The following is a 6,000-nucleotide window of genomic DNA, read 5'->3' on the forward strand; positions in this document are numbered from 1 at the left end:
AGTATCCATCTTTTCTTTGTTTCCTTGTAGGTTATTGTTTTGTTCTCTGTGCACTTTTTAAATTTTCTTCTTTTTTTCTCCTTTCCTCACCCTAACCTCCCCCAAGCAGGCTGTAATTAAACACAGATTGTTTTGTTAGTAGTGAGCCATTTCAGTCTTGTCCAACTCTTTATGACCACATTTGGGGTTTTCTTGGCAGATACTAGAGTGGTTTGCCATTTCCTTCTCAAGGTCATTTTATAGATGAGGAAACTGAGGCAAACAGGATTAAATGATTTGCTAAGAAGTGTCTGAGGCTAGATTTGAACTCAGATGGCTTCTTGATTCCAGATCCAGTGTTCTATCTACTGTATCACATAGGTTTTGGTTTTGGTTTTGCCCATTTCCAAACTAAAAATATGCATAATGAAAATTTAGCAATCATCTCTCAGGAGCCAGTTTAAGCCAGCTTCAGAGCACCACTGATGGTCTCAAAGGGTCATGGGATCATGGATCAGAGTTGGAAGGGACAGTAGAGATTATCCACTTGAAATCTTACAGGAGATTGACTAAGATCTCTAAATGGTAAAGTAAATAGACCATTGGAAGTGGAGTCAAGAAGACCTAAACAGTTACTGGCTCTGTTTGCCTTAATTCTCTCAACTGCAAAATGGGAATAATAACATCACCTTCCTCAAAATATTGTTGTGAGGATCAAGCAAGATAATATTTGCAAAGCATTTAGCACAGTGTTTCTATAAATGCCTATTCCTTTCCCCCTTCACAGATTACATAAGTAGGAAGTGATGGAGTTGGACTCATTCCAAGTCCCTTGATTCTACATCTCAATGTTCCATGGCACCTGAAGGACCAGGGTTCAAACTATAGCTCAGCTACTTATTCTCAGGGTCTCCAAAATCTCATAAATAAAATGAAGTCATTGGATTGGATGACTATGGGGATTTAGCTCAGCCAAGATCACCTATGCTGGGGTACGTAAATTATTTTTTTTGAGAGCCAGGTGTTAAACAATTACCAGCATTCACCTGTGTCTACCCCAGTTCTACTTCCTCCAGAACAGATCACTGGCAGCAACATAATCTCAGTATCACAAAACTAATTTGCTAAAGGTATGAGATTAAATCAGGGAATAAATATATCCAGGGTGTGCTGGAGCCAGGTCAGACTGACTCTCAAGAGCTAATTGTTAAATTTTCAGTGAAGAACATTTTATATCTTAAAAATCAGCAAAGCAACAAATTGGTTTAAATTATTATTTTATTAATTGCCTAAACTTAAGAAAGTAATAAAAAAAATCTTAACCTTTGTTAAACTTAAAACTATTTTCTGTGTAATTTTTTTGAAAGCCAGGTGTTAAACAATTATCAGCCTCTACTCCACTTCTTCTTCTTCCTCCAGAATAGGTCACTGGCAACAACATAATCTTAGCATGACAAAACTAATTTACAAAGGTATGAAGCTAAATCAGGAAATAAATATATCCAGGTCATCTGGGAAAGAAAATGGAGTTTTTTCTAGAAGATTTCTCAAAAATAGCAGTCATGTCTCTTAGCTTATGGTCAGTTCTGTAATTTGATAAGCATTTATTAATCTCTATGTGCCAGGAACTGAGCTAAGCCCTGGTAATACAAAGAAAAGCAAAAATAATACAGCCTGTGCCCCAAAGTAGCTCATATTCTAATGGGGAAAACAATATGTAAATAAGTATATGTACATAGGAAATCTCTGAGGAAACATTCCATGGGATGGCCAAAAGTAGAGTTTGAAGTGAATTAGAAAGAAAGACAAGAGTATGAGATGAAGAATGAGAGAATCCAGACCTATGGCGACAGCCAGTGAAACATACTGAATCAGGAGATAGAGAATCCCATGCAAAGAACAGCAATGAACATGTAAAAAAGGCTGCATCCAGAGAAAAAAGGGATAAATAGAAGTACGTCTAGAATGATTTTAGATATGTATATATGCATGTGTACACATGTGTGCATGTATGTACATGGATGTATATATGTAATGGTAGCCTTTTCTACAGCAAGTTGGGGAGGGAGAGAGAAAAACAAATGTACACGATAACTTTATTATATATTCAAAAGCAATTACAAGATGTATATAATTGATTTGTAATTTCATGTGCAATCATTTTTTAATTGCACTATTATAGAAATGTTTGTTTTAGTCCATAAATAAAAATAATTTTTAAAAAAGACTGAAAAGGAAGAAATAGATTGTGAAAGACTTTAAATGCTGAACATAAGGCAAATGTCATTATATTTAGTATACAGATAAGAACAGTGATCTTACATGATTGTTTTTCTTTCCCAGATAAAAATTGGTGAAGAAAGGGTAGTTAAGCCATTTCATCTTTCTTCTGTTCCAGATCTAATTTCCCCAGATACTTCAGTCATGGTCTCTACCCACATGAACTTCATAAAAAGAGCACACACATAAATAGGGAAAGCTTAGCTAAGGACACACAAGGCAGTTTATTTGTTTTGTTGTACCACAAATGACTCCCACCTTGCTCCCCCACCTCCCCCAAGTAGCTCGTTTATTTTCAATGAAACCACTCATTTTCCAATAGCCTAAAAATGAGGAAGCAAAGGATTTCTTCTTGTGCCTCCCAACAGTAACATGAGAAGAAGACAGAAGCAAAGTTCCAATAATCACACAGAAAATCTTCACATTTTTAGAACTGGAAATCACCTCAGAGATCATGTAATCACTTCATGTTACAGATGAAGCTTAGAAAAGGTAAATGATTTGCTCAATCAGAAATATAGCAAGGAAAGAAGGGGCTTTAACAATTAATGATGGAAAGGGCAAGTTCCCTAGTTAGGCAGGAGAAATGAAATACTCCAAAAAGTTGGGACATGTTCTTAGGTGGCAAGCTAAATCTAAAAAGGATTTAGCACTCTAAAAAAGTTAGAGAAAGGCACCAGAAGGCATGGTGGGGGGTGAGAGAAGAGAAGAGTGGGGGTATGAGAAGAGACACAATATGGCATGGAGGAAGGAAAGGGAAAGGAACCATAAGGCAAAGTGCCATGGCAGACTGACCCGAAGGACTGCAGCAAAGACGGTATGGGCCATAAGCAGATTTAAGAGGAAATTTAACCTCAGGAACACGACTGGGATTTCTGACAGGACATAACAAGGTGAGGCTGCCCACAACCACCCAGAGAGTCGGTGTCAGGGGCTTGATATAACTTAGATTTCCTGGCTGGATGCAGCAAAGTGGGGCCACCCAATTGAGGCAGGGAGTAGGGTGGGAAGGGAAAGGGGGAAACTTCCAGAGAGGTAGGACCACTAAGCTAAACTGATCTGTATCAGAGCCTTTTCACTGCCTGCTCCAGGGAGTAATTTAATCAGTGCTCCAGTCCCTCTCTGCCAACCGCCTTGGGCTATCCAGAACCTCATCACCAAGTATTATACGTATATAAAATAGGTATCAAACATTTACTGATAATAAAACATAATCTCACAACCCCCACATTCAGTTACAGGACCCCACGTGAGGTTGTAAACCACATTTTAAGAAGCTGGGATCCTTTACAGGTGAGACTTCTAAGGGCAAGAGCAATTCAATAATTACCCAAGTTCATAAAGTCCAATGCTCTTATCTTTACAGGTGAGAATTTTAAGGGCAAGAGCAATTCAATAATTACCCAAAAGTTCATGAAAGTCCCAGAGGTGGAATCTAAGTGTAAAGGCTCTGATTTTAGACTGCTCCACCATGGCTATCCTGGAGAGAGCTTTTATTCAGTCTTCGTAGAAGTAATTATTGCCCAGGTAGCTCTTTTAGGATTTAGGAGCTCAGGTATTTAAGGAAATCCAACGGAGCAATACCAGCATCAGAAGTAAGGCTGGGTTGCTTGGGGACTGAGAATGATTCTAACCTCTAGGAGGAGGGAAGATATTGACAGAGAATTATCTATTGTTGTTTAGTTATGTAGTCCAACTCTTCATGATCCCATTTGGATCTTTCTTGGCAAAAATATCAGAGTAGTTTGCTTGTCATGCACAGGTTGTTTGACCTTGGGAAAGTTATTTCACTTTTATCTTTGAAATAAATATCCTCTTGTAAGAATTCATTGATATTGTGTTTAAAACAACACAAGGTTTGGACCTCAGTTTCTTTGTAAAATTAGAGGGGGGGAGGTAGAGGATCTCTAAGAATCCCCCTAGTTTACTCATTCTGACTTACTTGAAGCAAGTTAATAATAACCACTAGACTGAAGTCACTAATGGATCATACAACAAAGGCAGAAACATTGTCTTGGTGCTAGGTTACTTGGGAGTAGTCTTGTCGCTCTCTCATTAACAGAAATTAGTTTATCAGATTGTTAAGTGACACCTGGGTGCCCAGGGAATTAGATTTGGGACAAAGAAGTTTCATTGTGTATGGAGGTCAGGGTGGAGGGAAAGGAGAATGTGGAAAATGAGAGCTCTTTGGTGGCTCAGGGTAGGAACAGGGAAGGGGCATCAAGAAGGCACAGAGTGCCCAGAATGAAGGGTTGTCATAGAGGAAGCTTAGTATACTCAAAGGTTGTGAAACAAAGAAAGATGAGAGATAGTAAGAGAAAGGGCAGAGAGGAAGAGAAACATAGAGACAGAGAGGGATAGAGGGAGGAAAGACACAGAGAGCAGGGAGAGAAGGCAGGCAGACAGAGACGAAGAGAAAAAGACAAAAAGAAAGCCAGAGAGAGACAGAGACGGAGATAGAAATAGAGAGACAGAGAGAGACAGACACAGACACAGACAAAGAAAGAGAAAAAAAGAGACAGAGACAGAGACAGAGAGACACACAGAGAGACATAGAGACAGAGACGGAGAGAAACAGAGGCAAAGAGAGACAGAGACAGAGAGAAACAGAGGCAAAGAGAGACAGAGACGGAGAGAAATAGAGGCAAAGAGAGACAGAGACAGAGAGAAACAGAGGCAAAGAGAGACACAGAGAGACAGAAAGACAGAGACAGAGAGAGAACAGAGAGAGACAGAGAGACAGAAAGACAGACACACAGATTGAGAATGAAAAGAAAGAGAGAAATGAGAGAGAAACAGAGACAGTGAGAGAGACAGAAAGATCAGGACAGAGAGAAAGAGACTAAGAGCCAGGGAAAGAGAGAGACAGAGATAGAGACAGAGGAGGGAGAGAGACACACACAGAGAGATACAAAGAGACACTGAGCAAGGAAAGAAACAGACAGAAACAGACAGAAAAAGACAGAGACAGAGAAAGAAGAGAGACAGAGACAGAGAGAGGAGAGAGAGAGACAGAGACAGTGAGAGAGACAAAGAGACTGGGACAGAAAGTTAGAGATAGAGATAGACAGAGAAACAGAGATAGAAATATAAACAGATGCAGGACAGAGAGAGCTCTTCTCCAAGAGGAGGGAGACCTTGGTGGCCTAGTATCCTGGCCAGTCTGGGGTTTCTTGCCTAGAAGCTTTTATTTCTCCTTTATGCTCTGTTCTAATTCTCCTCTTTTATTCCCCAAAGCCTCATTTCCCTTCAGCTGAAGGAACGTGACTGAGCACTCAAAGGCTCCAGCTCCTTCGGGAGCAGCATCTTTACAATTCCCACTGCTGCCACGTGGAGCCTTAAGAGACCAGGGTAGTTTACTAAAAAGAACAGAGTCAGGAGGTCATGGCTCTACCATTAGTTAGCTGTGTTACCCTTTTCTGGGCCTCAGTTTTCCCATCTATAAAATAGGAGAGTTTGTATTTTATCTCTAAAGTCGTTTCTAACTCTAATGCCTTTGGACTATTCCCTCATTCCCTCGGAGATTCTGCCATCTCCTGATTAACCAGGATTCAATTTTCAATAGTTTCTACTTAGTTCTGAGAAGTAACCTAAATTTCCCATGCTGCAATTTCAAATCTGTGACTTCTCTCCATTCTTCTTAGAACTGGATACCACCATACCCCAGGAGCCAGGACAGTTTGAAAATATAAGCTCCCACATGGATACTCTATGAAAATACCATCATAATCCTCATTTTAT

Source organism: Antechinus flavipes, chromosome 2 (genome assembly GCF_016432865.1).
Source record: "Antechinus flavipes isolate AdamAnt ecotype Samford, QLD, Australia chromosome 2, AdamAnt_v2, whole genome shotgun sequence".
Taxonomy (NCBI): domain Eukaryota; kingdom Metazoa; phylum Chordata; class Mammalia; order Dasyuromorphia; family Dasyuridae; genus Antechinus; species Antechinus flavipes.